Here is a 10,481-nt window from a genome sequence, read left to right as displayed (position 1 = left end):
CGATTCGTAAAGCTGCGCAAGTTAAGGAAACACCGTCACCACCCTCACAAGTGATTGCCTGCCGCATGCACATTTCACCCGCACACATGCGAATGGATGTTTCGCATAAACATCCATTCGCAGCTTGCGTGCGGGTACGAAATTATTCGATGGTCATCGACCATCGAATGATTTCTAAGGTGCTTGCAAATCTAAGACGAAAAATATGGGAAGAGGGCGGGCAGCTGACATCCGGTGATGTCAGCTGCCCGGCCCTGGCACCCGCGTAATCGGGGAATTACCATGGGAACGCCCAGCATTTTCATGGTAACACCCATGAAACAATGGGCATTCCCATGGGCACAACCGATGTCCACTGCCCCCATCCACACTGCTGGAACAGGCCGGTAAATAATCATTTTGCAGCACCCAAACCACAACGAGGCTGCACATGCACAGAAATGCTTATGCACAGTCTCTAAACATTGCTCTCCTATGCGAACGAATTAGAATGACCTCCTATGTATATAATAAAGAATTTATGACATAACTTATTTTATTTTATTTCAATCCACTATCTCCATGAGCAATGCAATAAAATGAAAACACATTCAGACCTTATATAAATGTCAGAAACAAGGGGGTGGCGTCTGATTCCTACTGCTGCTACTTGTACCTGCCTATTGCTAATCCATACCTCCCAACTGTCCCTCTTTCCACGGGAACATCCCTGTTTTCATGGATGTTCCCGTGTCCCGCGGCAGGGGGGCAGTGTCAATTCAGCGCTGCTGAGGGATGGAAAATGGGGGCGTGGCATTCGGAAGTGTCATCCTGCAAGGATACGCCCCCTTTTCTGAGACCACACCCCATTTTTTGGTGCGCGGCCGTCCCGTTTCACAGAGGTTGTGAGGTATGGCTAAACTCGCTGCTTTTACTTGTTTTTAACTAGTGCTATTCCTGCTGCTCTTACTTGTACATACCCAGTGCTATTCCTTCTGCTGTTACATGGATTTTATTTACCTGGTTCTCTTCCTGCTGCTGCCACTTGTATTACTATTTAACTTGAGCTATTCCTACTGCTGACACTTGTATTTACCCAGTGCTTGCCCACAGGGCAGGCGACAGGGGGGTCAAGGGGGACACATGTACCGGGCCCTAAGCTTGTGAGGGACCCCAAGGTTCTGAGGAGCTCAGGGGCTGTAAGCATGGCTGTGTCAGTGCAGTGCCTAGCAATGGTTTAAAATGCATATGCCTGGATTCCTGGGTACTTGACTGGAACCCCCCTTCGGTATTAGTGAATATTAATTCTATTTCTTTTGTAACAATAAAAAACACGTTTAATATGCAGTGTACTAACAATGTTCTGTTGAAGGGGGTGGAGTATTGGGCCCCATAGATATATCAGTGTACCGGGTCCCAAGATTTCTGTTGCCAGCCCTAATTGCCCATCAGTCACAGACCATATCCTGTAGTTTTAAATATTGCCATCATATTTCCTAATCCCATCCTTACCTACCTGACTCTCTCCATGAGGGAGAAAATGCTCTGTTCCTGGACTTCCCTGGTAATACGTGATTGCCATCACCTGTGGTAAAAACACCTTTCTGATCAATTACCTAGCTCACCACAGCATACCTCCCAACATGACCCAAATTACTCTGCTCCTGGACTTTCCTCTTAGGAAAAAGAGGGGGTATTTACAAATAGGTAAAGAGCAGGTGCCAAAGATGGGGTGTATGTGATTAAAGCAGCTCACACCAAGGAAAAGTATATTCCTTGAAAATATTAGACAAAAAAAGAAGGGAAGTGGAGTGCTAAAGGTTAGGAATAAGTATACTATAAAATGGTACTTTTTACCTGTTTAAAAACGATCAATTGGGTATCACAAAGTATGACAATATTTATTATAAACCTAATAAAATAATATAACCGATAGGTTATTGACCAATACACTTAGATAAATGTAATAATTATAAACAATATGTGAATGAAATGAAATAAAAAGTTCAAAGATATTAAATGCAAAGATAAAAATTGGACCGGGCAATATACTTATTGTAATCTCCCGCTTGTATGTAATTCTGAGTAGACTTGTCCTCCTTAGTTAATTACTGGGGATTGAAGAAGTGGGTATCCATAGACCATGCTGGGATAATTTGCCGCTGTGTTATGACGTAGCTTCCAATTTGAGTGACAGACTCACAGACTGGTGGTAGGCATCCCAATAAGTAAGATGCTGGTGGTGTCCCAAAATTCTCTTCCAGTGTAGGAGGCAAAAAGTCTCAAACAGATGGCAACAACTTTGCAAACCGTAGTAAGGGAGTGTTCGTATGTTATGCTCCAGGGTCCAATGTAAAAAAGTCTCTGTATCCTGAGGGGTTTCGTCGCCCAAACTGGCAATTTTTTCAATGGGATCCTGGACTTTCCTCTTACTTTATGATTGCTGTCATCTGTTTTGAACTGGTTAACTAGTAAGAAAAATATTTTACCACAGGTGATGGTAATCAGAAATTAAGAGGGAAGTCCTGGAGCAAAGCATTGTGTCCCTTCTGGAGAGGGTCAGGTTGGGAGGTATGCCACAGGTGATGGCAATCATACATTACCAGAGAAGTTCAGGAACAGAGCATTTTCTCCCTCATGGAGAGGGTCACATAGGCAAGTATGCCTAATCCACAGGTTCTCGAACTTGGTCCTTAGGACTGAATACACCAGGCATTCCCAACCACGGTCCTCAAGGCACACCAACAGTGCAGGTTTTGTAGCTATCCAGGCTTGAGCACAGGTGACTTAATTAGTATCTGAGGGATTCTGATTAAACCATCTGTGCTGAAGCCTGGATATCACTAAAACCTGCACTGTTGGTGTGCCTTGAGGACCGTGGTTGGGAATGCCTGGAGTACACAGAGCATGTTTTCCAGGTCTCAACACAGAATCAAGTATTATTATTTCCACCTGTGGATATTTAAAATGTGTCAGTGTGTAATTAAGTCACCTGTGCAACTGCCGGGTGACCTGGAAAACATGAACTGTGTGGGGCCTGCACGACCGAGTAAGAGAACCACTGACCTAATCATTATGTAATCACGCCCTCATTTTGTACTGTACATGAGAAGAAAGAAGGTCACCGCTGCCTGTTTGTTAGACAGATATCTGACATACTCTGCGAGAACATCTGGCAGTCCACCTGCCTCACATTCTTGTAAACAATGCAAATTTTCCAGTTGGTTTTGACCTTAAGTGTTCTAACCCAGCAACAACAGATACTGTAGGAGATTATATTATGTCTGTCTTCATCATCACTCAGCTTTATAACTACGAGTTTACAAATACAGAACAGAATTAAGGCATTATGTAGCATTCCTTGGCATCGCATTGAAAAAGTTACTGCATCTTTATACTGCTCCTTGTGAAACTCGGGGTAATTCAGATTTGATCGGTCGGGTCAAATTCAGCCCTGTTCTGATGGTGGGGGGGACTGCGCATGTGTAGACCCTGGGAGTGAGCAGCTTCAAGGAGGTGGGCAGGGGTGAACACCGGGCCAGAGCAGGGGAATACCCAGTGCTTTATGGGCGTTCACATGAAAGCGCTGGGTGTTCCCAAGGCAGGCTGATACCTGCTTGGGGTGGGCAGCTGATATCATTGACTTTTATTTCTGAAGGGGAGAGAAATCATTTGATGGTTGGCGACCATGCGAGGGGATGTGTTCGCTGACATGTTCTAAGATGTTACCGAAGGGATGCGGGCAGCGCTGACTGTGGGCAGGCTGTTCGGCGGGGTGGCGGCCAGGGCTTACAAGCTCGGCAGGCAGCGAAAGAATTGGGGCTGAATCAGGCCATCAATTTGTGCAAACATTTGCTACAATTATTCATTCTGTAACTAGAAGCACAGAGTAGTGATGCCGGCTTATATCACACTGGAGCAGGAAGATTGTGGCGCCACATGTACCTTCATAGAAAAAAGGTCACAGACACAACTTAAGGAAGCCAGAAAAGAACAGGAAAATCAATCAAAAATGTTAAACCTAAATGACAAACCAAAAATAGCAAATTATTTTGAGAAATAAAAAATAAAACCATTTGTTCCATGACTTGGAGTACACAGAAAAGTAATTATTACATAATCTGTTACAAAGAGGCATAGTGTTACACAGCTATGTTTCATCATTAAAGCAAAACTCTTATAAATGAATTCCAGCTGGATATTAGCAGTATGTGCACAGTGGCGGAACAACCATAGTCAGAGGGGTCACAACATTAGCAGGGCCCCAGGCTCACACCAGTAAAACCTCTGTCTCTAAAACACTAATTGCTAATAGCACTGTTATGAGAATTGGGAGAAAGGATTTTGTGGCTCAGGCAGAGAGACTCATAACCAGCTCAACTGGTGTCTTGAACTAAAAAGTATTCAAGTATGGTTAACTGATGCAGGTTTTCTTTGTTACAAACATATCAGATAATAACATACTGGGTGGTCACAAAACCACATGAAAAAAGTAATGAGAATTCACATCCCACTGTAGCAAATATTGTTTAACCTCCTTGGACTGTAATGAAATACACCATGGAATTCCAGCGGTGACTGGAAAAAGTATATAAGTATATCTAATGTGGGTATATCCTTAATTTAGTGCAGTAATATACTGTTATTCCTGTCATTGATGCAGTGGCATGCTGCAGTAGGATAGGATATTTATAATGGGTGTTTTACGGTCACCCAGTTCACAAGAGGTTTTAGATACCCCAAAAGGCATTCATTAATAAGCAGATGACATTCAGATGGTAAGTGTATACTGCTCCACACTCTCAGAAATGCAGATTTTTCTTCTCAAAAAGAAATATGCTGTGTATCACAAGCTTCCAATTGGCCAGTGACACTAGCGCCTCTATTTTGTTTCTATCTATCCTTTTAGTTCCTTCATTAACAGCAAGGATCTATAGAGGTGCTGCTTTCTTACAAGCGCATTATTAGGGTCACATCATTTCGGTACTTATGTAATATCTGGGCTCCCGTTTTTCTTATGAGACCGCGCCACGCTTCGGGCACGGTGGCTCGCTGCGCTCGCCACACTATATAAAATCAACTCCATGCGTAGTTGGATAGTAGGGGTATGAAAAAATGGGGTGCATTTAACATGGGAGCCCAGATAATACATAAGTAACCATCATTTATTTTATAAAAAGTTAAGGTTGGGGCCAATTATAGTTCAATACTATGCAATCACAAGCATATTAACCAGTCTGCTGCTGGATTCAAGTTCGATAACAAAGGGCAACATTTTATTTAGCATCTGATACTGTCTGTGGTACTGTAAAATGTAGAATACTTAATTTATTTTTAGAGATATATGCATATATTTTATTTTTAAGGTTAGAAATAATTAAAATATTATATATTTGTTTCAAATGTGCTCTTATTGTGTACTTGAAATTGAGATACAACTCACCACCAGACCCAAAACATAATAGCTCTATTTATGTCTGACTTTATAGAGCTGATTTGTGTCTGACTATCTAACTCAGTTCCCATGACATCCTGGCCTAAAACTGCTATACAGGTCGGTGTCCACCGCAGCCTCCGGGATCCTCTTCAGTGCATTTCTGGTCCCAGGAGTGCATTTTATTATTATTATTATTATTATTATTATTATTATTATTATTTTATTATAATTTTATTTATAAGGCACCACAAGTGTTTTGCAGCGCCGTACAAAGGAACAATAGAGGGAGACAAAACTTGGCATAACATTGAATAAATAACAAAAATAGAGTACAAATAAAGAGCGCCACAGTTCAATACACATTACAACTTAAATATAAGTAGTGAGGACTCAATAAACATACTATAAGAGTCTTGAGGCCAATGATGGAGATGAGTATGCAGACGAAGATGGTTACTGAGTGTTTGAGTATGGGAGAGCTGTGAGTGAAATGTGAAGAGAAGAGGGCTTAGATAACAGTAGGGAAGAGGGCCCTGCTCAGAGGAGCTTACAATCTAGTAGGAAGGAGAGACAGACAGATTACAAGAGGTGCAAGCAAGTGGGTGGTGGCTATATAGCAGGATATAAACAGGCAAGGGGTCGGAGAACCAGCTAGTTCACGTGCATTGCACGAGTGCGCGGGCATGCCGGTGATGTCACCAGCGTGCCCACACACTCGCGCAATGCACCCCTGGGACCGGAAATGCAACTGAAGAGGATCCTGAAGGCCTGGAGGCCAGACACCATGGACATCGGGGGACCAGGTAAGTATGGGAGAAAAATCTATTCCAAAATCCGAAAAAATCCCTTATCCAAAATGCTTGTGGTCCCGAGCATTTTGGATAAGTGATACTCAACCTGTACTACGACACATTCCGGTTAGTCCAAGAAAGGCGGATGCATCTAAAATTTGAGTGTTAAAGATACACCCCCATTAAATTGACGAGTTTCAGAAAAAAAATTGAATGTTCAACTTTGTACGGCTTTTTCCTAGATGATAAAATTGTCTCCCATTACACCGCGGCCCTGGACTTCATGATCAGATTGGAACAAGGTCAGCATTTGACAAAAACACACAATCTGGGGTGTGGAAAAAGCACAAGGCAGTGACCTCATGCCAGAAAAGACCACTAGCGAAAATGTATAAATTACAAAATATATACACTGCACAAAAAAGTAAATGGAACACTTAAACAATACAATGCAACTCCAAGTCAATCACACTTCTGTGAAATCAAACTGTCCACTTAGGAAGTAACATTGGTTGAAAATCAATTTTGCATGCTGTTGTGCAAATGGAAAACACAACAGGTGGAAATTTAAGGCAATTAGCAAGACACCCCCAATAAAGGAGTTGTTCTGCAGGTGGTGACCACAGAGCACTTCTCAGCTCCTTTCAGCTTTCAGGAGATGTGGAGGAGGCCATAGGAGGCCTCAACCCAGCAGCAGGACTGTTACCGCTGCCTTTGTGCAAGGAGGAACAGGAGGAGCACTGCCAGAGCCCTTCAAATTGACCTCCAGCAAGCCACAAATGTGCATGTGTCTACTCAAATGGTCAGAAACAGACTCCATGAAGGTGGTATGAGGGCCGACATCCACAGGTGGCAGTTGTGCAGGATGTTTGACATTTGCCAGAGAACACCAAGATTGGTAAAATCACCACTGGCACCCTGTGCTCTTCACAGATGAAAACAGGTTCACACTGAGCAGATGACAGTCTGGAGACACCAAGGAGAACATTCTGCTGCCTGCAACATCCTCCAGCATGACCGGTTTGGCAGGGGTCAGTAATGGTGTGGGGTGGCATTTTTTGGGGGGGCCGCACAGTCCTCCATGTGCTCGCCAGATGGACTGCAATTAGGTACCGAGATGAGATCCTCAGATCCCTTGTGAGACCATATGCTGGTGCGGTTGGCCCTGGGATCCTCCTAATGCAAGACAATGCTAAACCTCATGTGGCTGGAGTGTGTCAGCAGTTCCTGCAAGACGAAGGCATTGATGCTATGGACTGGCCTGCCCGTTCGCCAGACCTGAATCCAATTGAGCACATCTGGGACATCATGTCTCGTTCCATCCACCAATGCCACGTTGCACTACAGACTGTCCAGGAGTTGGCAGATGCTTTAGTCCAGATCTGGGAGGAGATCCCTCAGGAGACCACCTCATCAGGAGCATGCCCAGGCATTGTAAGGAGGTCATACAGGCACGTGGAGGCCACACACACTACTGAGTCTAATTTTGACTTGTTTTAACGGACATTACATCAAAGTTGTATAAGCCTGTAGTGTGTTTTTCCACTTTCATTTTTAGTGGGACTCCAAATCCACACCTCCATGGGTTAATAAATTTGATTTCCATTGATCATTTTTGTGTGATTTTATTGTCAGCACATTCAACTATAAAGTATTTAATAAGACTATTTGGTACTCTTTACCTAGAACGGCGCCCATCGCGGTGATCGCGACATCGCGGGCAGTACATAAACGGCCGCGACGCGATGCCCGCGATCACCGCGATTTTCCCATAGGGAACAATGTTAAAAAGCCAGATTGACCGCGATTTTGCATTCAATGCCTCAATGCCCGCGATTTTCACATAGGAATCAATGTTAAATGGGCTACAGAGCCCAAATAGGCAGAATTAACCCTTAAATGTCCCCCCAATTTTTGTACGCCACCCCACGATCCACGCGAACCCGAAGCGTGGCGAGCGCAGCGAGCCCGCGAGGGGCGGCGGTACGCGTCCTCCGACCTTTTCATGCCCTACTATCCACGTCGGCGTGGAGTTGAGAATAGAATAGTGTGGCGAGCGCAGCGAGCCACCGAGCCCAAAGCGTGGCGAGCGCAGCGAGCCCCGCGAGGGGACGCGGATACCTTCACAGGTAAACGCGTCCCCTCGCGGGCTTCACAGGTGTCCGCTTTTCGCCACGGATACCTGTGAAGCCCGCGAGGGGACGCGTATAACTGTGAAGGTATCCGCGTCCCCTCGCGGGGCTCGCTGCGCTCGCCACGCTTCGGGCTCGGTGGCTCGCTGCGCTCGCCACACTATTCTATTCTCAACTCCACGCCGACGTGGATAGTAGGGCATGAAAAGGTCGGAGGACGCGTACCGCCACGCTTCGGGTTGGCGTGGATCGTGGGGTGGCGTACAAAAATTGGGGTGACATTTAAGGGTTAATTGTGACTATTTGGGCTCTGTAGCCCATTTAACATTGATTCCTATGTGAAAATCGCGGGCATTGAGGCATTTTAAAGTAAAATCGCGGTCAATCAGGCTTTTTAACATTGTTCCCTATGGGAAAATCGCGGTGATCGCGGGTACACGATTTTTATGTACCCGCGATTTACCCGCGATGCCCGCGATGACCGCGATTTTTTACCCCCGACGCCCGCGATTCTAATCGCGGGCGCCGTTCTAGGTAAAGAGTACCGACTATTTTATTCATTCAGATCTAGGATGTGTTATGTTAGTGTTCCCTTTATTTTTTTGAGCAGTGTATATATATTTTCGAAGTCGGATTGCATCTACACTGCACTAGCATATTATGGCAGCCATTTACATTTGCATATTTATGTAAAGAGTGTACAGAGGCGAGTAGGGGTATTGTGCGAACATGGGGGCAGCCATACTAATACACATAGATTCATACTCCACATTCATAAATAATAAAATATAGTTATATGGTTTAAAACCGCAACACATAGTATTAAGGATAATACATGATTTCCCCTTGTCATGTTCAGTATCTGTGTAATCAGCATCTCACTCATAGTGCTCCAGTGTTTGTTTGGAAAATGCAGTATATATCATTCAGAAGTTATGCACATTACATATAAAAAGCTGTGCAGCCTTACTGTACCAAATAAGGAGATACAAAGCCTGACCTCTTGACCAATTTAGAACTTTATTGTATCCCATTGTCTGGACCCTATATATTGCTGCACCCGGGCTAGGGACCTTCTTCTTGACTGTGCTCAGACTGAATACAGAAGAACACTGTCAGGGTGGCGCTTGTGAGTGAGAGACGGTGACTGATGTGTTTGTGGCTGATTGGTACTTGCATTTGTTTTTCTCCTTTCAGTTATTATTGTTAGAATTGTATAAGGATTGTATACTGTGCGATTTCTTTATATTTTGTTACCCCTTTGTGTTCATTAGGGACTAAATACATGGATAAGGACTTTGTACCCTTACTCCAAATTTATACTAAGTCTTATGTAATTTATTCGCAATAAGCGGAAGTGTTTACAGAAACAACCCCTGGTATATAGAGAGTGTGGGTAGTAGTAGTAGTAGTAGTAATAGTTTTTTTTTTTTATAAGGCACCACAAAGTGTCTGCAGTGCCGTATATAGCAAACAAAAAACAAATTACAAGGTAACGTACAGGGTGTGTTGATAAAATACAGCATAAATAGGGGTATAGCTGGTAGAACTAAAATCAACATCAGTTCTGAAGTAGGTGTCGAAATTGTCAAGGAGACTGAAGATGAAGCAGAGGAAGGGAAGAACAGGGCAGAAGCACTGGTGAGGTAAAGAGGTAGGGTGAGTACGTGAGGAAGGAGGGCCCTACTCATAAGAGTTAACAGTTAAAAGGAGGTGGGTGGACGAATGAAAAACAATAGGATAAGTAGGAACGGATGGGAACAGATGGAGGGCTAGGGTAGGCAGGATAGGAGGAGTGAAAGAGGTTAGGAGGAGAAGGGATAGGCTAGTCGGAAGAAGTGGGTTTTGAGGGAGCGCTTGAAGGAGGTAAGGGAATCAGAAAGCCTGATACTGTAGGTGGCGGGAGGTTGTTCCAGTGCAGGGGGGCAGCGTGAGAGAAGTCTTGAATACGGGAGTGGGAGGAGGTGATTAGGTTAGAGGTCAGGCGGCGGTCGGTGGAGGAGCGAAGAGGATGGGAGAGAGTGTGGATAGAGATCAGTGAAGAGAGGTAAGGAGCGGTGGAGGAGGAGAGAGCCTTGTAGGTGGTGGTGAGGAGTTTAAAGAGAATTCGGAAAGGAATGGGGAGCCAGTGAAGAGATAGAC

This window comes from Crinia signifera, chromosome 5, assembly GCF_055691185.1.
Source record: "Crinia signifera chromosome 5, ASM5569118v1, whole genome shotgun sequence".
NCBI lineage: Eukaryota > Metazoa > Chordata > Amphibia > Anura > Myobatrachidae > Crinia > Crinia signifera.
This window is presented reverse-complemented; position numbering follows the sequence as displayed.